The sequence below is a fragment of the Furipterus horrens genome, unplaced genomic scaffold (assembly GCF_987537825.1).
Source record: "Furipterus horrens unplaced genomic scaffold, mFurHor1.1.pri manual_scaffold_3, whole genome shotgun sequence".
Taxonomy (NCBI): Eukaryota; Metazoa; Chordata; class Mammalia; order Chiroptera; family Furipteridae; genus Furipterus; species Furipterus horrens.
In genome coordinates, this window is record NW_028327173.1 from 98,832,846 (window position 1) to 98,855,522 (window position 22,677).

The 22,677-nt window shown below is 42.9% G+C and overlaps 1 long non-coding RNA gene across 1 annotated transcript; it reads left to right on the plus strand.

The window, feature by feature from the left end:
• The first annotated feature begins 7,327 nt into the window (after positions 1-7,327).
• LOC150015563 (uncharacterized) lies at positions 7,328-22,482 on the plus strand. The gene is made up of 3 exons (XR_016510011.1): positions 7,328-7,426; positions 13,738-13,847; positions 22,370-22,482. It is a non-coding gene; the product is annotated as an uncharacterized LOC150015563 (long non-coding RNA).
• The last annotated feature ends 195 nt before the right edge of the window (positions 22,483-22,677 follow it).

Below are 22,677 nucleotides of genomic sequence, written 5' to 3' on the forward strand. Positions count from 1 at the left end.
ATGCAGGCTCATCAAGAAAAAAAGAGAGAGGACCCAAATAAACAAAATTAGAGTTGAAATAGGGGAAATCACAACCGATACCACAGAAATACAAAGGATTGTAAGAAGTTACTACAAATAACTGTATCACAAAAAATTTGACAACGTAGATGAAATGGACAAATTACTGGAAACATAATCTCCCAAAAATGAATCAATAAGAAGCAGAAAGCCTGAAAATACCGATAACAACTAGTGAAATTAAAGCAGTGATAAAAAAAACTCCCTGTCACAAAGACCCTGAACCAGATGGCTCACAGGTGATTTACCAATCTTTTAAAATAAAACTAATTCCTTTCAAAAACATTCAAAGAAATCCAAGAAGAGGCAAGGCTCCCAAACTCTTTCCATGAAGCTAATATTACCCTAATTCCAAGACCAGCTCAAGACACAACAAAGAAAGAAAACTACAGGCTGATATCGTTGATGAACAAATATGCTGAAATCTTCAATAAAATATTGGCAAACCAGATCCAGCAACACAGTAAAAAGATCATACACCATCATCAAATGCGATTCATCCCATGGATGCAAGGATGGTTTAATATTCACAAATCAATAAATGTAATATACTACATAAACAAAATGAAAGACAAAAACCACATGATTATGTCAATAGATGCTTAAAAAGCATTTGATAAAGTAAAACACTCATTTATGATGAAAACACTCAAAAAATTGGAATAGATGGAGCATACCTCAACATAAAAAGGCCATATATGAGAAACCTGAAGCCAACATCATACTAAATGGGAAAAAACTGAAAACATTCCCCCTGAGATCAGGAACAAGATGAGGATGTCCACTCTCTCCACTCCTATTCAACATAGTCTTGGAAGTTCTGGCCACAACAATCAGACAAGAAAAAAAAATAAAAGGCATCCAATTTATTACAGAAAAGAGGAAGTAAAACTGTCATTACTTCCAGATGACATGATAGTGGGTATAGAAAACCTTATAGACTCCATGAAAAAACTACCTGACATAATAAGTGAATTTGGCAAAATAGCAGGGTACAAAGTCAATATTCAGAAATCCAAGGCATTTCTGTACATCAACAATAAAATCTCAGAGATGGAAACTAGATAAAAATCTAATTTACTATAGCAACAAGAAAAAATAAAGTACCTAGGAATAAACTTAACCAAGGAGGTAAAAGACCTGTACTCAGAAAACTACAGAACACTTAAGAAAGAAATTAAGGAAGATACAAATAAATGGAAGCATATACCATGTTCATGGATGGGAAGAATGAACATCATTACAATGTTCATACTACCTAAAGCAATGTATATATAAAACACAATCTCTATTAAAATACAATGACATATTTAAGAGACCTAGAACAAATACTTCAAAAATTTATATGGAGACTTTCAGCCAAGATGGAGGCTTAGACTGACATGCTCTGTCTCCTTCCACAGCTAAATAGGAATACAACTACCTCAAAACCGAAGATAACCAGAAATTCCAGAAAATAAAACTACATGGAAGCCCAACGTATAAAGTTATAAACCAGCGGTTCTTATCTGGACAGGTAGGAGGGGCGAAGTCGGAATCAGGACAGAAAGGTAGGGCTGAGCTGTCCACGGTAGCGGCAGAGATAGCGGCAGGACTGCAAGGGACACCAGGGGAGCAATCCCGGCTGCAGTCGAGACCCGGCAGCTCGCGATTCCAGCAATGAGAAAGGCAGACCCCCCCATTGCCTTGAACAGTGGGACCATGGGGAAGGAGCCTCCCAGTCTCTCAGTGAAGAGTAACGGCAGGAATAGATCTTGGACCCCTGCCCCCACACAAAGCGCCACAGAGTGGTGAAAAAGGTCGCCGGTCACTGGGTAGTGACGAGTGCACAGGGAGCCGCCCCCAACAGTCAGCCCAGGAAACAAAGGTAAACAGAAAACTGACAGGATGAAACAGACCATGACTGAAATCCCAGTGACATAGCTCACCAGGCAGCAGATGAGGGACCTAACCAATGAGCAAATAAGAAATCTTTCTGAGGCTCAGTTCAGAGCTATAGTCATAAGGTGGCTTACAGAATTAACAAAAGATTTGGAACAAGATGGGGAAGGAATGAAAGCAAGTCACACTGAAACAAACGAAAACACATATGAGACAAGTGGTGAGGAAATGAAAACCAGAGATTAAATCAACAAATCGGAACATAGGGAAGGAACAAACAGTCAACCAGTACATAAAGAAGAAACAAAGAGGGAGGAACATGAGGAGAGACTCAGAAACCTCTGGGACAGCTATAAGTGGTCAAACATTAGAATTATAGGATTGCCAGAGGGTGAAGAAGAAGAACTAGAAATGGAAAAATTATGTGAAAAAATAATGAAGCAGAACTTCCCAAACTTGGGGAAGGAAATAAACTTACAGGTCCAGGAAGCACAGAGAGTTCCAGAAAAACTGGACCCAGGGAGAACCACTTCAAGACACATATAATCAAATTGTCAAAAATTAAAGATAAAGAGAAAATCTTAAAAGCAGCAAGAGAGAAGAAAATAATTATGTACAAAGGGGTCCCAATTAGACTATCAGCTGATTTCTCAAAGGAGACCCTGCAGGCAAGAAGGGACTGGCAAGAAATATTCAAAGTAATGTAAACCAAAAACCTACAGCCACAAATACTCTATCCAGTGAAACTGTCATTCAGAAGAGAAGGGCAGATAAGTGCTTTCAGGACAAAGTAAAACTGAAGCAGTTCATTAGATCCAAACCACTATTATATGAGATGTTAAAGGGACTGGTTTAGAAGAAGGAGGATCAAAATTATGAACATTAAAATGAAAACTACATCACAACAACCAGCATCAGAAGCTAGGGAATTGAAACAAAGGCAAACTAAGTAGGCAATGAGAGTGGAAAAAGATCTATAGGTACTGGGAACATCTAGGAGGGAGGTCAGCAGGGAGGGGGAAGGGGGAAAGGGAGGGAGATGGTACAGGAATTAAGAAGCATAGTAGGAGGGAATGGAGTAGACAGGAAGAGGTTGAGAGAACTATATGCACAACCAATAGATGGACTAAAAGGGGGGAACAACTGGAGGGAGGGGGGTCACTGGGTGGGGGGAGCAGAGGGAAAAGAAATTGGGACAACTGTAACAGTATAATCAATAAAACATATTTAAAATTTTTTTATATGGAACTAATAAAGACCCTGAAGAGCCACAGCAATCTTGAGGAAGAAGAACACAGTAGGAGGAATCACAATACCTGATATCAAACTATACTACAAAGCCACTGTAATCAAAACATAAGACAGATATAGAGATCACTGGAACAGAATAGAGAGCCCAGAAATAAACTGAGGTCTATATGGTCAACTAATATTTGACAAAATGGGAAGGAACATAAAAAGGAGTGAAAAGAGCCTCTTCAACAAATGATGCTGGGAGAACTGGACAGGGACATGCAAAAATATGAAACTAGACCACTAACTTATACTATACACCAGAATAAACTTAAGATGGATGAAAGACTTAAATGTAATCTGTGACATTGTAAAAGTCCTAGAGGAAAATATAGGCAGGAAAATCTCAGATATCCCATGTAGTGATATTTTCACTAATATATCTCCTTAGACAAGGAAAATAATGGAAAGAATAAACAAATGACATTGTTATGGCAGATTCAGTGAGAATTAACCACTCGGAGACAGTGGATAGGGTAAGAAAAAGGTTTATTGAGGGCTGGAGGGCTGGTGGAGCCTTAGGAACAAGTTTCCAAACATGCACCAACGTGGGCCTGAGGTTTAGATATGGTTTTTATACTCATGGATTAAAAAGGGAAAAGGACAAGGGATGAGGTGAGGTTCTGAGTGAGTCAGCAAGTCTGCTGCAGTCAGGAGATGTGGTCAGCACTCTCCAGGAAGTTGGTTTCACATAGCCCAAGTTTGTTCATTGTGCAATCCCAGGTACGGCTTACCGCAGGAAACTCTGTACAAGAGATCTCAGAGAAAAATCTAGGTTAAAGGCAAAGCTGATTAGGGGGTGGCTAGGGGGTCTGCTGGTCACTATATATTCCCCCCTCTAGGCCCTAGTCTAACTTATTGGGCACACTAAGAGACTAAAGTAACATAATTCCCCTCACCCTCATCCCTTTTTGTCAGAACAAGCAGCTGGTTATCTGTTATGGCAGCTTCGAGCTCCTGACAATGGTATGCAGAATGCAGGAAAGAATGGTGACTGCAAGGAGGAGAAGGACCAGGGATCCAATGAGACGTGTTACTAGGGTAATCAGTCAGGGGTTCCAATTGAATATATTCTGATATCAGGAAGATGCTTTCTGACGGTCATACTCCCTTTGTTCTATACAATTCTTTACAGTTTGTAAGGTACTTCTAATGACACCTGTGCGGTTAGCATAAAAATAGCAATCTTCCCCTAAGGCTGTACACAACCCCCCTTGCTTCATGAGCAGGAGATCTAACCCTCTCCTGTTCTGGAGGACTACTTCTGCGAGGGACTCTATTTGATCTGTAAGCTCCTCAAGAGTTTCATGTAAAGCTAATAGGTCCTGATCAACCGTGGTGGAGAGGGCTGCAAGTCCAGCTTGGCTAGTCACAAGATCTGCTGTCTCTGTAGCCAGGGATCCAGCTAAGGCAGCGCCAGTCAAATTTGGGAGGATGGGCACAACCCTCTGTACTCGCGATGTCTCAGAGGGGTGAAGGAGTAGGCTGCCTTTTTGTCCATTATAAACAGTAATTCAGGGAACAGTTTGGGCTAATATGCATGGTCTGTCAGGTAGCTCTTGAACAGGCAGGAGGTGATACTGGTTCGGCAGACAAACCTAGTCCCACTTGGGGCCTGAAGATAGCCACCAGGGAATTGGATTATTTGAGAGCAAGCTGCAACAGCCAAAGTCCCCTGGGGAGTCTTTGTGGTTAAGCCCTCAAAACAAGTCCAATTTCCAAAGATTCCCTCGATTAGGATGAGTGGGATAGTGTCAACTTCTTTACACTGGGTGATGGTTGGGACAACTGGCGATTCCACTGCTGTGTAGAAAGGTGGTCTCAGCTGGAAGCATGACCAGCAATCAGTGGCTATTTCAGGTTGACTCATATTAAGGGCTTTGTGGGTTGTCGCAACTATCCCGAAAAGTCCAGGGGGATCATTCTTAGATAGAGGCTGGCTTCTCTGGTGGGAAGTCCGAGTTTGTGACAGGGGGAATGGTCTTGGAGCTGTTCCCCATAGTCATGTCCCGGACCTTGTTTCTGGTGCCTGATATTCTCGGTTTTGTAGATGAGGGAACTGGGGGAGGCGATACTGCATGAGCAGGGCTTGAGCCCAAATGGTAATGAAAATGCCTGGATCAGGACCGGCACCATACCTAGCACAGAAAATGCAGAGACCCCAGATGTGTCCAGTACCCCTCCACCGAGGATCTATTGGATTGGTAATAATCAGGTAATAGCTGAACTCAGAGTTCTGGGTCAGTTGGAGGAAGGGTTGACTGTTCTTCCAAAATGTATTTCTGGCATAAAAGCCAATATCTTCACAGCCCCAATAGGGGCAGTGGTACTGAGCAACGTCCAAGCAATGTTCACTAGGTGCCTTAAAGGAACAAAGATAGAGCCCTCCTGCATAGTCAAGATATTTAGTCATGGAAGTGGGGAAGAGCTTTTCCATATCTAGGTGGAGTCGGACCTTTGCTGCGGTGGAATTCCACCATGCTGAGCTGAGCTGCTGGCCCGAATCAGTTCAATACAGACTGAATAGAAGTGATTGGGTCCCAATGACAGCAGGAAGAATGAAGGAGAGGAGGAAGCTGGCAAACTTCTGTTTGAAATCCATGACAGCCACCTGGCCCTTTACAGAAAACAATGAATTGATTCAAGGAGTGTACATACATGAATGTACGAAAAGCTAAGGCTATTTTTCCCGGGAGAGTCCAGTAGTTGGGGGCTACAGTACCTAGCAGTAAAGCAAAAAGAGTAATAGCAATATTTTCTATAATTAGGTACTCTGGGGCACTTCTGAGTCATTGAGATTTAAGTCGCAGCAAGCGGCGAGGCTGCTCCGAACTGGGTTCCTCTGCAGGGTCTGGGTCAAGGCCCCCTGGTGAGCATCCTGGGTCTGGAAGGGAATAGGTTTTTACTGGAGAGTGATGTACCCAGGCCATAATACCTGACACCTTTAAAGCTGTAGGGGTAGTAAGAACAACAGTGAAGGGTCCCTTCCACATAGGCCCTAAGGGCTGTCTTTTCCACACTGACTAAAACTTGATCCCCTGGCTTATGGGGATGCATGAGTGTGACTATAGGGATAGGGTGGCATTCTAGGACCTGTTTCTGAATGGCTGCCAGGGTTTTCTAGAGTGTCTGCAATTGTCTCACTAAGGATAATTCCCCTTTAACTTGTAAGTCCCCAAATCAAGGTGTGAGCAGGGGTGGTCTCCCATACACAATTTCAAATGGAGTCAGCCCATCTGAATAGGCATACAACTGGCTCAGAACAATGTTTGAGGCAAGAGCTCTGTCCATGGAACCCCAGCTTCTTGATGAAATTTACGGAGAGTTTGCTTAAGGGTCCAATTCATGCACTCCACTTGGCCTGAGCTCTGAAGTAGGCTGTGTAGAGGTTCCATTTAATGTGGAGCACATGGGCCACTGCCTGAACAATCTCCCCTATAAAAGCCAGGCTGTTGTCAGATCCAATGCTGAGAGGCATGCTGTAGTGAGAGATGACTAGGTTTAAGAGTCTTTGCTACTTCTCGGGCCTTCTCTCTGTGGGTTGGGACTGATTCAGTCCACCCTGAGTAAGTGCAAACTAGGACTAAGAGATACTTATAGCCTCCTGGAGCTGGACTGACTTGTGTAAAATCTACCTCTATGTTTTCAAACGGGGATATACCTTGCCAGCGATCGCCAGCAGCTGGGACTTGCCTGCTTTGGGGTTATTTTTCAGACATGATTTACAGCACTTAGGAGCAGAGGTACAGATAGCCCATAGGTTTGGGATATAATATTCCTTCCCCAGAGAAGCAGACAGTGCCCCTTTACCAAAGTGGGAAGTTTGGTGCCATTCAACAGCAAGCTGCAGGCCAACAGGGTTTGGAACAAGAATCTTTCCATCTGGGAGGATTAGCCAACCATCCTTCCTGTGAGCCTCTTCAGCCTGGGCCCAGACCATCTCTGCTAGGGAGTAGTGTGGTGGCTCAGAGGCAATTACTAGTGCAGGGGAGGTGGGGCCCACAGGAACCTGTCATTTCCCTTTTAAGGCTGCCTCCTTGGCAGCCTGATCTGCCAGCCTGTTTCCAACTTCTGTGTCACCGTTTCCCTTCTAGTGGCCCTTGCAGTGGACCACCGCTACCTTGCTGGTTTCCACACAGCTTGCAAGAGGGCTAAGATCTCCTCAGCATTTTTAATAGATTTTCCCTCTGAGGTCAGCAACCCTCTTTCTTTGTTGATGGCTCCGTGAACATGCAGCATTGCAAAGGCATAGCGGGAGTCTGTATAGATTGTGACTCTTGTTTGCTGCCTCTTCTAGAGCCCAGGTGAGGGCGACTAATTCAGCACACTGAGCTGACCATCCTTGGGGTAAAGACTCTGCTCAAACTATTCTGTCCTTGTTGGCTACCACTACTCCTGAATAACAAATGCCGTCCTTAACAAAGCTGCTTCTGTCAGTGAACAGGACCTCATCGGGGTCCTGCAGCAGGACATCTTTTAGGCCAGGCCTAGAGGCACATACCTGGTCTATTGTTTCCTCACAGTCATGTTCTGGAGTCGCTTCCTCGACTGGGAGAAGAGAGGCCAGATTTAGAGCTCACACAGCTTGCAGGTGCAGTTGAGAGTCTTCAATCAGGGTGGCTTGATAATGTGTGAGGTGACTGCCTGTGATCCACTTGCCCCTGTACCCCGAAGAAGAGTTTCTACTGTATGAGGGATGCTCACTATACGGTCCTGCCCTAAGGTGAGCTTGTCAGCCTCCTTAACAAGCAAAGTGGTAGCCACTATTGCCCAGAGACACGAAGCCATCCCTGGGAAACTGCATCCAGCCTTTTGGAAAGGTATGCAACCGGCCTCCCCCAAGCGCCCAATGTCTGGGTGAGGACCCCTCTTGCTACTCCCTTCTTTTCATGGACATACAGATTAAAGGGCTTTGTTATGTCTGGCAGGGCTAAAGCCAGGGCCTGGGTTAATTCTTTCTTCAATTTTTGGAAAGCTGCCTTCTCCTTTTCTCCCCATTCCTATGGGGAGCTGAGATTTCGAGTTGCCTCATGTAGGGGCTTAGCAATAGCTGCAAAGTTGGGGACCCATAGATGGCAGAATCCAGCCGTTCCTAAAAATTCACAGACCCGCTTCTTTGTCATAGGAGTTGGAATCCGTGTAGTGACCCCCTTCTTTTCTGCCGACAGCCTTCTTGTACCCTCAGAGAGTATAAGGCCGAGGAACTCTACCTTTTGCTGACATACTTGGGCCTTGCGCTGTGCGACCCAATAGCCTTTTTCTTGGAGTAAGGCTAATAAACTGGCCATTCCTTCTCTGCAGTTGTTCTTAGTCTGTGCAACCAGTAATAAATCATCTACATATTGGAGGAGGGTTAGATGAGTATTAGCCTCTGAAAAGGGGCTAAGGTCCTGTCCCAGAGCCTCCACAAACAGTTTGGGAGAGTTCTTGAATCCTTGGGGCAACTGAGTCCACATAAGCTGTTTCTTATGATTTGCCTCTGAATTTTCCCATTTGAAGGCAATGTTGTCTTGAGACTGGGGATGCAATGGGATGCAGAAGAAAGCATCCTTTAGATCTAGAGTAGTATACCATGTTCTGTCAGGTGGCAGCAGGCTCAAGAGGGTGTAGGGGTTTGGCACTGTCAGGTGGATGGTTTAAACAACTACATTTACCCCCTACAGGTCCTGCACTGGCATGTAATCATTAGTCCCCAGCTTCCAAACTGGCAGAAAAGGAGTGTCCCAAGCCGATTGGTACTCTCTGAGAATTCCTTCTCAGAGAAGTCAGTCTATATGGGGTTTAATCCCTAGCTGAGCTTCTTGGGAGATTGGATATTGCTGGAGATGAACAGGCATGGCATTGCTCTACAACTGGACCATAACAGGTGGTATATGGGTAGCTAGACCAGGCAGGTTGTTTCCTGCCCACACTCCAGGGAAGGCTTGTACTAAGTCTTCTGGAATAGCTTTTTGCAGTGACTTGGGTGCCTTGAGGAGCCGATATTCTTCCTTGATGGGCAGGGTGACTGCTAAAACCATCCGAGGGTGCACCTGCAGCTCAGCACCCTCTAGAGAGAAGGTGATGTGGGTTCTGAGTTTTCAGAGGAGGTCTCTTCTGAGCAAGGGAAAAGGGCAATCAGGGACCAGCAGGAATGAGTGAGTGGTGGTGGCTTCTCCTAAGTGTACTTTACAAGAGACACAGTAGGAGTACTCATCTATGCTCCCAGTGGCCCCTTGAACCTTGATGCGTTCTGTAGTGGCAGACCCAACCGAAGAGGTGACCACCAAAATTTCTGCCCCTGTATCAACTAGGAAAGTCATTGGTTGGCCCCCAACTTTGAGAGTCACCATGGGCTCCTGGGGGTCTAGAAAGAGAGAGCCTTGGCCTCTTCAGTGTGAGTCTGTATCTGCTGCAGTCATAACCTTTGAGGAGGGCTTTTCTTTCGCTTTGGGCACTGATTTTTTCAATGTTCCTTTTCCTTACAATATGCACATTGGTCAGAAGCTAGGCTGTCTCTTTTTCCCTTTTCCTTGCATTTGTTCTTCTTTTGGGCATGGGGCGACTGTGAATCTGAGGCTTCTGGGAAAGCAGCAGCAAGAACCTGAGCCTGTCTCTTCTCTTTTGCAATCTCCCTCTGTTTATCAGCCTCATCTCAATTGAGGCAAACCTTGGTTGCAACCTCGAGGAGCTGGGCCATATTCATGCCCCCCTCATCCCTCTAACTTTTGTAATTTCCTGCGGATATCAGCAGCAGCTTGGGTGACAAAAGGTCGTATTGATGAGGCAGGCATTCTCAGGGACCTCAGGGTCAAAAGGCAAATACATGCGATATGCCTCTTGGAGGCATTCAAGGAACACGGTGGGACTCTCCATTGAGTCCTGGATGACCTCCGAGACTTTATTCATATTGGTGGAATTTTTGGCTGCCTTGATCATGCCCTGGAGAAGGGCCTGGTGATGAGCCCGGAGGACATCCATCCCAGCATGAGTATTGGGGTCCCAATCAGGGGGCAGATCAGGCAGAACCGCCCTAACGTCTGCCTCCTTTTCCTGTTCAGTCCCTACAGCTCGGGCTCTCATATCTTCCCTAGCAGCCTTCAGAATCAGCTCCCTTTCCTCCACTGAAAAAAGGGTCAGGAGAAGTTGCTGACTGTCATCCCAGGTCAGGCGATGGGACTGACAGATAGATTCAAAGAGACCAGTAAGCACGCAGGGTTGCTCTGAGAAAGGGGGATTTTGAGCTCTCCAATTACAAAGGTCACTAGTAGTAAAGGGGACATACACAAAGGTGGTTCTTGGACCACGTGGGCCGGAGTTTACAACCTCCCTCAGTGGGCGGCTGGGGACTGCTGGTTGGGCCTCACCAGGACCCCTGGCTGGGTCCCGAATGCGATTCCTGGGTCTGAGATGGGAGGGAACATCCTGAGTCGAATCTGGGACAGAAGGGGAAGGCTGGGAAGGCTGGTTTCTCTCCTCACCCGCATTGGTGACATAAAGGGGAGGCTGAAGGAGGTGCTTATCATCATCAGGGGCCGAGGGTAGGGGAGCCGATTGAGGAGCCTGATTCTTACTGGGAGTTTGTCTGGTTCGGAGAACACGGTGGGTCTCAGACCCGACAGTATTCCGGAGCCAAGAGGGAGGGGCCTCTGCAAGTTCAAGCCACCTAAGGATATAATCACTCTGATCTGGGTGCCCAGGGTGTCCAAAAATCACACGCCAGACTCAGTTAATGGTGGGTACATCCAGAGTTCCCTCTGAGGGCCATCTGACCCTAAAAGCTGACCATTGTAATTCACATAGAGTCCTCAAGATGCCTGGGTTCATTGGGGCATTGCCCTCTCCTCAGTGATTAAAGCCCTTAGAGAAATTCTTTAACATACAGTCCAAGACTGTAGCTTTTGTCTTACTCTGACTGCCTTCCATTCTGACCAAAAGTATGGTTTTTGACAATACAAATGACTTGAACCATAAGGATGCCTAAAAAACCACTCAAGGATGGCGCAGACCACCCTCTTGGCACAGACAGACAAAGGGAGGGGGCTTCACAGAGGAAGCTACACTGATACCTGCCTAGCCTCTCCTCTCGCAAGGACTTGAGTCTGTCTTAGCTAAGGTTGCCTGAGCAAATTTCAGGTTGATCCAGCTGTTATGCCATATGACAGACTGAGGAATCGTAGGTTGGAGCCCACTCAGACTCCATAGGCACAGGCCCGTGGAGCCACAGACTGGAGCACCATAGGCAAGCCAGCCTGCATCCCACGTTCACTCACACACACACACACAGAGGTTAACACATTCCGTCCCTGATTCCCTCCTTGTCCGGACTTATACCCTAGGATGTCCCATGTTGACTGACAGGTGATCAGGCAGATCCAAATTCCAAAGAGCTCAGTAATTGTATGGCCTATGTCAGACCCATCAGAGTTCCACTAAGGGAAAACAAAACACGACCTTGCATCCAGGTGCCAAGGGGTGCCTTTCCCACTGATGATAAGTATCCTAAAGGACACCTATCCCTGTGCCCTTACTCACCTGTCCATTGAGACTGGATGTCTACCATTGCTGTGCCCTATACCAGGCCGCCAGAGGAAACCGTGGCCCGTACAAGTCATGAAGACACAAGAGATGCTCAAAATAGTCAGAGGGTGTGGCCACAGTCTCATCAACATTCAGAGGACTGCACAGAGTCCACCGAGTCCCCAGGGGGTCCACCAAAGATGGCACTGTACCCTGGAGCAGTATATCTTGCTGAGGCCTCCAAAATGTTATGGCAGATTCAGCAAGAATTAACTACTCAGAGACAATGAATAGGATAAGCAAAAGGTTTACTGAGGGCCGGAGGTCTGGTGGAGCCTTAGGAACAAGTCTCCAAACATGCACCGACGTGGGCCTGGGGTTTAGATAGGGTTTTTATACTCATGGATTAAAAAGGGAAAAGGGGAAAGGATGAGGTGAGGGTCTGAGCAAGTCAGCAAGTCTGCTGCAGTCAGGAGATGTGGTCAGCACTCTCCAGGAAGTTGGTTTCGCCTGGCCCAAGTTTGTTCGTTGTGCAGTCCCAGGTTCAGCTTACTGCAAGAAATTCTGTACAAGAGAGCTCAGAGAAAAATCTAGGTTAAAGGCAAAGCTGATTATGGGGTGGCTAGGGGGTCTGCTGGCCACTACAACATTACATCAAACTAAAGAGTTTCTGCTCAGCAAAAGAAAACATCAGCAAGATGAAAAAGGTACCAACCATATGGTAAAACATATTTGCCAATGATACCTCAAAAAGGGGATTGATCTCCAAAATATATAAAGAACTTACATGACTCAACAACAAGAAGACAGACAAACCAATTTAAAAATTTGCAAAGGACCTGAACAAACACTTCTCCAAAGGCATGTGAAAGAATGCTCAACATCACTAGCCATCAGAGAAATGCAAATAAAAACTACAATGAGATACTACCTCATACCAGTTAGAATGGCCATCATCAACAAATCAACAAACAAATGCTGATGAGGATGTGGAGAAAAGGGAACCCTAGTGCACTGTTGGTGGGAATGCATACTAGTGCAGCCACTGTGGAAAACTATGGCATTTTCTCAAAGAACTAAAAATGGAACTGCCTTTTGATCCAGCTATTGTATTGCTAGAATTATGCCCATAGAATCCTGAAACACCAATTCAAAATAACTTATGCACCCTTATGTTAATTGTAGCACTATTTACAATAGCCACGTGCTGGAAACAGCCTAAATACCCTTCTGTATATAAGTGAATCAAAAACTGTGGTACATTTACACAATGGAATACTATGCAGCAGAAAGAAAGAAGGAACTTCTACCATTTGTGACAACATCGATTGAGCTAAAGAGAATTATGCTCAGTGAAATAATCCAGGCAATGAAAGATAAATACCATACGATATCACCTAATACAGGAAACTAATGAACAACACAAACAAATTAGCTAAGTTGAACCAGAGGCAAGTAAACAAGGAGCAGACTAACAGTGACAAGGTGGGCGGGGGAGGGAGAGAAGAGGAGTAAGAAAGAGAAGGGTCTAGTCAAGAAACTAGTATGAATGACCCATGGTCATGAACAATGGGGTGGGGATTGACTGTGGGAGAAGAGGTGGGCAGAGTGGGGTGGGAGCTATGGGGGTAAAAGTGTGACAACTGTAATAGAAAAACAATAAATAAATCAAAAAAATATAAAATAATATTTTTTAAAAATTATAGGTATACACCATAAAAATCTGGAAAAATACTATTAATACTGTTAATTAACTGCCTGATACTTCCATAACTCCTTGTTTCCACATTATCTGCCTGTTATTCACCTAACTCTTCTTTAGTTATCTTTCCATTCAACAGTGATTTTGTAATATTTTCTATAGAAGAAACAGCAAAATAATTCTGCCTTTTCTCAAGCCTGATTGATAGAAATTTGGGGGGTTTGTTGTTTGTTCTTTAATTATTAAAAGCTTTTTCTTTCGATATTCATAATTTTTAAAGATTTTATTCATTTATTTTTTAGAGAGAGGGGAAGAGAGGAAGAAAAAGAGGAGAGAAATATTGATGTGACAGAGAAGCATCAATCAGTTGCCTGTCATGCATCCCCGACCAGAGACCCGGCCCACAACCCAGGTATGTGCCTTGACTGGGAATCAAACAGTAGAAATTTCAGTCTGCACCATGCCCAACCCACTGGGCTATGTCAGTCAGGGATCAATTTTCATAACTTGTTATTGGTAATGCCACACTAAAACTTTTTTCCAGATTCCTATTCAGATTCTCTTGCTTAGGCGCCTGCACTCTGATAACTGTAGCCCTTATAGTCACTTGGCTCCTGATCATCCACAGAATTCATATTATTTTCATAGGATGTACATCCTCAAGATGTGCATGGAAGCAGGTTGTCTTGATGTGGAGTGGCCAGGACACAGAGAGATCCTAAGGCAAACAGCACTCTAGGCCTTCAACACCTGGTTGGCACTGTTGCTTCCTTTCCCTTGCCCTGGAGAAAAAGCCCAGAGTTGGAAGGGACACATTTTATGAGGGTCCCTGAAACTGAACTTTATTAGAGTCATGGTAAATCCACTTCTGCTTTCAGGAATTGAGGAGAGAAAGAAAATTGAATCAGAATAGTATGTACACCCTCCCCTCCACACCCCCACTGTTATTAGGGATTTCTGGACCCAAGGGTAGGTAGGACGACGACCATGTCCAGCTTGAAGCAGCTAGAGGAGCTTGAGACCTTCGCCCATTGTCCTTTACAAGATTACAAAGGGTCTTAATATCTGAGAGGGAGGGATAGTTATTTTTTACGAACCATGGGTATGGACTTGGGGGGGGATGCTGGGGGAGGGAGATACTGGGTGGAGGGGAGTAAAGGGGAAAAAATTGGAACTACTGTAACAACATAATCAATAAAATATACTTTAAAAAAAAAAAAAAAAAGAATAGTATGTACAAAGCCATTCAGGGATAGGGGTGGTGATTCCAAAGGCCTGGGATTTTTGCAGAAATGGATATGAATGGGATGAAGAGCCTGGTGGTCTGAGGCAGACATTGACAGAATTTGGATATGGCAAAAAGGGGTAAACAGAAGGAGTGGTAAAGGCCAAGAGTGTGGGGGACCTCTCCTTGTGTTTTTGGGAATTGTAGCCCAAGATGTGAGCCAGGCCCACCCTGCGAAGACCTTTAAGTCTCAGCAAAAAACCGAAAGGCTGTGAGGCAGACAGGACTGAAGGCCACTCAGAGGGTTCCTATGGAAATTGGATTTAAAGAATGCATATTGTAATTAAAGAGCCTGTATAAAAGACTCATGGACATGGACAACGGGGAGGGATATGATTGCGGGAGAGGGGGTGGGTTGGGTGAGGGAGAGAAATTAGGGGAAAAGGAGACAACTGTAATAGAAAAACCAAAAAAAAAAAAAAAAAACAAGAAAAAACAATAAACTCTTGCCTCACAAAAAAAAAAAAAAAAAAAAAAGAATGCATATTGTGCTTTAGAGCTTGCTCTGCTTTTCTTATCTCTCAGCTATAAACAATCTGTAGCTAAGAATGTATGAAGCCTTGCACCTAATGCCAGTGTGGCATCAAGATGTTCAATAGATCTTGACACAGACAGATCACTATGTTCTCTATATTGATACATGTAATCAGTAACTGCCAACTGTAACCCAAGTGTCTAAAAGCTTATTGATGATTCATAAATCTTGAACTTGCATCTCCCAAATCCCCTCCTCAATAACAGGCATGGGAAATGGAAATTCGGCACTTTTCTCCCCTAAAGAGATTAGTCACCTCTCCTCCCTCCAGACACAATACAGTGTCATGGATAAATTTGTTCTGCTGTGGTCATGAAACCTCTGCTGGACAAGGAGTTTCCAACCAAGCCAAGGCATTTGAGGCAGGTCAGCCTCCTCTGGCACCCAGTGTGGGGCACTCAAATAAATTAACTCCTGGAACAACTGCAGGGCCAAAAGCCTGGCCATGGACAACCACAGTGCACAGATAGAAATTTCAGCTTCCTGCCCAGGGTAAGGGATTGCAGCCCCCAGGCTCTTTCTGGAAAAGGCTGCCTGTGTGAGTAAGATAGGGGAGGGAGGATCTTTCTTCTTTCTGCCATGCTCTTTGGTGGGGGTTTTGGTTTTGGCTTTGTCTCCTCTCATCCACTAAAGGACCATTTTGGCTTCTCTTGTTCAGTAAACCACCATAATCTTGTGGGCATGAGTCAAGCACTTTAAAAAGCTGATAGGACACTTGCCACTGTTAAGACTCCCATGAAAAAATAAGCTGATTCATGGACCAGGTTAGAGCACTAGGCTCCCACCAGCTGCAAGTCAAAGTCTGTGCAATGTCAGGAACACGTTTACAAGCAATCACTACCCAACCCCTGTGGCATCTCCTCACAGATAGGATTTTGTGAGAGTGAGAGAAGCTTTAAGCCAAAAATAGAATTTGTATGAGGGCTCTCGCAATGACTGAGCTCCAAAGATAAGAGGCACTTCCTCCCTCTGGCCCAAACTCTTGGGTGTCCCTACATAAGTTGGGACCTAGCAGAGGTGTCTGGGGTCAATCCCTGAGATGTGCAGGGGCCTCGTAAGGCATTTCATTCATGGCAAGTGAGGTAAGGCTGATCAAGGAGTGACACCCTTGGGAGCCTTCCTCACAAACAGCACTCTCTGACCCACTACAACAATTAATCCCTAGTTTATAATAAGGAAAATTACTGGTCCACTCGTGGGACAGGGGAAAAGGGCAAAACCAAACCAATTAGAAGGGACACACAACCCATGAAAAAGTGGGATCGCAGTTACTATCCAAAAAATAACAGCTTTACTTTTGGTTACTGCAGCAACTAATAAAAGGAACTGAATGCCAGATTAAGGAAAGGCATCTAATTAATCTACTGCATACTGCCGTGGCTCAAAGCACTACAGTCTCAGAAAAACAAAGGGAAGGTAAAAAAAAAAACCTCAGGCTTAAAAGGTGCCACAGCTGCAATAGAAGTAGGAAAGGGGGAGGGCAAGGGGAATATGTGGAGTGCTGCCAAATGATTGGCTCCACTGACCCCTCCCCTGGGGATCTTGGAAAGCCACAATAACTCTTGCCACCTCTGCTGACTGATACATGTCCGCTGGCTGTCACAGGTTCACCAGCTGTCACAGGTCCGCCTGCTCCTGCCTGCCTCCAACCTTGACAGAAAAAGTGTAAAATACTTTTTCCTATAATTGCCTAAAAATTAAGGTTCTGTTTAGTAAAGTAATTATATATTATGGTATACTGTTTTACTTACTCAACATATGTTCAAATATTCATGTCTCTCAATACCAAGAACTGAATTTTTGTCAGCCTATATTAATATCATATACCTTTTAGTACCACTTTAAGTAAACGAATATCATTTCATAATATATATTCCTTAGTTGACAAGAATTCCAAGATTTAAAATTTAAAATAGTTCCTTATAGCCTTGGAGTATTTCAAAGGGCCCTTGAAATATCTCAAGGATTTATTATTTTCTTCTTACCATAAGGAAGAAAACTCTAGACCAATCAGGCTTAATACATTTTGAAATACTTGGAAAGCTTTGTAAAATAAGAAAATTTTACAAAAAAAAGCTTAAAAACAATTGGCTAATATCTTTGCTCATTTACAGTAATCTATGTCCAAGTAGGCTTACAAGTAGCTCTTAAAAAAGTATGACAATCAAAGCCTTAGCAACCTCAATAATCTCCAACAATTACTAAGCATTATCAAATGGCTAAGGCCTAGCCTCGGTATAACTACCCACCAACTTGTTCATCTTTTCAACACCCTTAAGGAAGACCCAGATTTAAATTAATCTTGCACTTTATCTCTTCAAACTCTAAAAAACCTAAATATTGTAAACCAATATATTAAAACTGACAAATAAAAAGAATTACCAGTAATCCTTTTCACCCAATCAAACTTTTCTGCTTTTCTATGTTACACTCCCCTACAGAACTTCTTGGATAGCTTCAGCCACAGCTCACTATAATTAAATAATTAGCTCTTTCAAATTAACCTCAAAAAACTATAACTACTATATCTCTTCCCTTTGCCAGCTAATAATCAAAGGGCATAATAAAGCTCCGCAATTATTTGGCTATGACCCAAAAGTTACTTACCTGCCCTTAACTCAAGTTTATTTACAACAGCTTTTTAGTCAATCCCTAAATTTTCAATATGTAATAGTTAATTATATCAGAAAACTAAAAATCAATCTTCCTTCAGATATACTTTTACAAAATATCCCTTAATTAAATTTACATATTAAAAACAAAATTAGTCCTATCCCAATAACTGTGGCAAAAACTGTCTTTATAGATAAATCAAAAAACAAACAAACAAAAAAAAACTGGAAAAGCGACCATCACTTAAAGGAAAAACACAAATTGAAAAGATTGGGTGACCCACAATCACTCATCCACCCAGAGAGCTGAACTCTCTGGGGCCATTATGGCCTTCCAACAATGGCCAAATAAACCCCTGAATCTAGTCTGTAATTCTGGCTATACAGTATATACTATGCTCCATATAGATCAAGCTTTACTCAAAAAGTCTATAGACTTCCAATTACTCAGTCTATTTCTAACTTTGAAAAATTTAATTGACAAAAAACACATCCCATATCTGTCACTTATATTCACTCTCATTCAGGCCTTCCAGGCCCTATGTCAAAAGGCAACAAGTGTGCTGTTGCCTTCAGTGTATTAATTACCTTCCAAAAGGCAGTTGCCTCTCATCAATTTTACCACCAAAATTTTCAAGCACTGCCAATAATTTGGCATTCCCCATTCTCAAGCTAAGCAAATTATCCAGAAATATGCGGACTGCCAGGTGCTGGGTGCAGCACCACTCAGCAGTGGAATCAACCCTCGAGGACTGGTCCTCTAAGTAATTTAGCAAACAAATGTCACTCATTACCCCCTGTTTAAAAATTTTAAATACCTCCATATATACTTACTCTAAAATGTTGCATGCCTCCACTCTTACAAAAAAATCAGTTAAGCATATTCGAGCACATTGGCTCAAGGTGTTTAATTTCTTAGGCCAACCACAGCAAATAAAACCTGATAATAAACCAGGCTACATAACCCACCACACCTTTAAAAATCTTATTAGAAAACAAAAAAAGGGAGAGTATGAAGTCCTCCTCAAAGAAGCTAACTAATTTAGCAACCTAATTAAACTTAAGTTTTAAATGATTTATTATGTTTCTTTCAAAATGTTAGGTCACAAAGATTCAAAAAGTCCCGGTAAATCATAGATGATCTGTGCAAGTTGAAGAAGGATTGTATAGGGGGAAGAAAAGAAAAAATAAAATGAGGGGAAATGAAGGAAAAAGAAGGAATAAAAGAAAGATTGTGCACGGCATGGGAGGGAAGGACATTGGAGTGGGTAACTCAGAAATAGGAATGGAAGTGGAAAAGAAATAAGAAGAAAAAGTAAGCATACAAGTCTTTGAAATATTGTAAATTTTAGATGTAGAAGCTGCAGTCCCAGAAATAAGCCCTGCCAAGCTTGCTATCTCCCCTGCCTTCTCTAGCCTCTGTGAAAATTGTCAAGGTTACTAGGTAATGAAAACAGTCCACTTTTTTTTTTTTTTTTTTTATTTTGGTTTTTCAATTACAGTTATCCCCTTTTCCCCCAATTTCTCTCCCCCACCCAGCCCACCCCCTCTCCCGCAATCATATCCCTCCCCGTTGTCTATGTCCATGAGTCTTTTATACAGGCTCTTTAATTAAACCCTTCCCTTACTTATCCCCCTTCTCTCCCTCTCCCCTCCCCCCTATTGACTTCTATTCTGCTCTTTGTTCTATTTAGTTCCTTTGTTTGTGTTGTTCTTTAGTTTCCTGTATTAGGTGATATCATATGGTATTTTTCTTTCTTTGCCTGGCTTATTTCACTAAGCATAATTCTCTCTAGTTCCATCCATGTTGTTGCAAATGGTAGGAGTTCCTTCTTTCTTTCTGCTACATAGTATTCCATTGTGTAAATGTACCACAGTTTTTTGATCCACTCATCTACAGATGGGCACTTAGGTTGTTTCCAGCACTTAGCTATTGTAAACAGTGCTGCTATGAACATAGGAGTGCATAAGTTCTTTTGAATTGGTGTTTCAAGATTCTTCGGGTATAATCCTAGTAGTGGAGTCGCTGGTTCAAAAGGCAGTTCCATTTTTAATCTTTTGAGGTAATTCCATACTGTTCTCCATAGTGGCTGCACCAGTCTGCATTCCCACCAACAGTGCAGTAGGGTTCCCGTTTCTCCACATCCTCGCCAGCACTTGTTGCTTGTTGATTTGTTGACGATGGCCATTCTGACTGGTGTAAGGTGGTATCTCATTGTGGTTTTTATTTGCATCTCCCTGATGGCTAATGATGTTGAGCATTTTTTCATGTGTCTATGGACCTTCTGTATGTCCTCTTCGGAGAAGTGTTTGTTCAGGTCCCTTGCCCATTTTTTAATTGGGTTGTTTGTTTTCTTGATGTTGAGTCGTATCAGCTCTTTATATATTTTGGAAATCAGTCCCCTGTCTGTGATGTCATTGGCAAATATGTTTTCCCATATGGTTGGTTTCCTTTTCATTTTGCTGATGTTTTCTTTTGCTGAGCAGAAACTCTTCAGTTTGATGTAATCCCATTTATTTATTTTTTCCTTTATTTCTCTTGCTTTAGGAGATGTATCCGTGAAGAGATTGTTACGTGAGATATCTGATATTTTCTTGCCTATGTTTTCCTCTAGGACTTTTATGGTGTCACGGCTTACATTTAAGTCTTTGATCCATCTTGAGTTTATTCTCGTGTGTGGTGTAAGTTGATGGTCTAGTTTCATTTTTTTGCAGGTCCCTATCCAGTTCTCCCAGCACCATTTGTTAAAGAGGCTCTTCTCACTCCATTTTATGTTCCTTCCTCCTTTATCAAAGATTAGTTGACCATAGAGGCCTGGGTTTATTTCTGGACTCTCTATTCTGTTCCACTGATCTATATGTGTGTTCTTATGCCAGTACCATACTGTTTTGATTACAGTGGCTTTGTAGTATTGTTTGATATCTGGTGTTGTGATTCCTCCTGCTGTGTTCTTCTGTCTTAAGATTGCTTTTGCTATTCGGGGTCTTTTTTGGTTCCATATGAATTTATGGAGTATTTGTTCTAGGTCTGTGAAATATGTCACTGGTATTTTAATAGGGATTGCATTGAATTTGTAAATTGCTTTGGGTAGTATGGCCATTTTGATGATGTTGATTCTTCCCATCCAAGAACATGGTATTTGCTTCCATTTATTTGTTTCTTCCTTAATTTCTTTCTTCAATGTTATATAATTTTCAGAGTACAGGTCTTTTATCTCTTTGGTTAAGTTTACTCCTAGGTACTTTATTTTTCTTGTTGCTATAGTAAATGGTATTTTCTTTTTTGTCTCTGTCTCTGCTATTTTATTGTTGGTGTACAGAAATGCCTTGGATTTCTGTATATTTATTTTGTACCTTGCGATTTTGCCAAATTCACTTATTATATTGAGTAGTCTTTTAGTGGAGTTTATAGGATTTTCTAGGTATACTATCATATCATCTGCATATAATGAAAGTTTCACTTCCTCTTTCCCAATTTGGATTCCTTTTATTTCTTTTTCTTGTCTGATTGCTGTGGCTAGGACTTCCAACACTATGTTGAAAAGGAGTGGAGAGAGTGGACAACCTTGTCTCGTTCCTGAGTTCAGGGGGAATGCTTTCAGTTTTTGTCCATTGAGTATGATGTTGGCCTCAGGCTTCTCATATATAGCCTTAATTATGTTAAGATATGCTCCCTTTATTCCCATTTTGCTGAGTGTTTTCATCATAAATGGGTGTTGAACTTTATCAAATGCTTTTTCTGCATCTATTGATATGATCATGTGATTTTTGTCTTTCATTCTGTTTAGGTGATGTATTATATTTATTGATTTGCGAATATTAAACCATCCTTGCATCCCTGGAATGAAGCCCACTTGATCATGATGTATGATCTTTTTGATGTGTTGCTGGATCCTGTTTGCCAATATTTTATTGAGGATTTTAGCATCGATGTTCATCAGTGATATTGGCCTGTAGTTTTCTTTCTTTGTTGTGTCTTGACCTGGTTTGGGGATTAGGATAATACTGGCTTCATAGAAAGAGTTTGGGATTTTCCCTTCTTCTTGGATTTTTTGGAACAGTTTGAGGAGGATAGGAGTTAGTTCTTCCCTGAATGTTTTGTAGAATTCGCCTGTGAAGCCATCCGGTCCAGGGCTTTTGTGTGCCGGGAGATTTTGGATTACTGAAAACAGTCCACTTTTAACCACATTTAAAAAATACAGTAATCACCAAAAATAAAATTGTTTCTCTTTCTCTAGCCTCAAAGCAGGAACAGGGGATGAGGTACTCTACACTCCCAACACACTCCCAGGGAATAGCTGCCACTGTTTAACCCCTTAATTACAGAAATAGGCTTGTCTCTGCTTTACATGCAGGAAGTCCTAGGTTTGTAACATCATAAAAAATGTTGTCATTCCAGCAAAGGTCCTGTGACTGGGTTTCTCCACAGTCTTACAGACTCAAAGTCTGGTTTGTAAGTTATTATGTAAGTTAACCATTTTTCACAAATTTGCTCATTGCAGGTTTATCTACCCCCCTGACAAGCCCCTACACCCACTACAACCAAGGGACCAAGTCTTACTAAAGACCTGGAAGACTCGAGGACCTGAAGAGCTGCTGGTTAAACAATAGACTGGTCCCTATGACATCCTGTTGCAAACTTGCATTGATCAGGAAATCCTAGTCTGACTCTCAGCCACAGATTCAGCCATACTGCGACTGGGGGAATGGCAGGATGCCCTGGTTACCAGACAACAGCTTGCCTGTGACCCAGGATTTTAAAAACTCCCTGTTACTCCCTGAAATGGAACTCCAGCCAGAATTCCTGGGA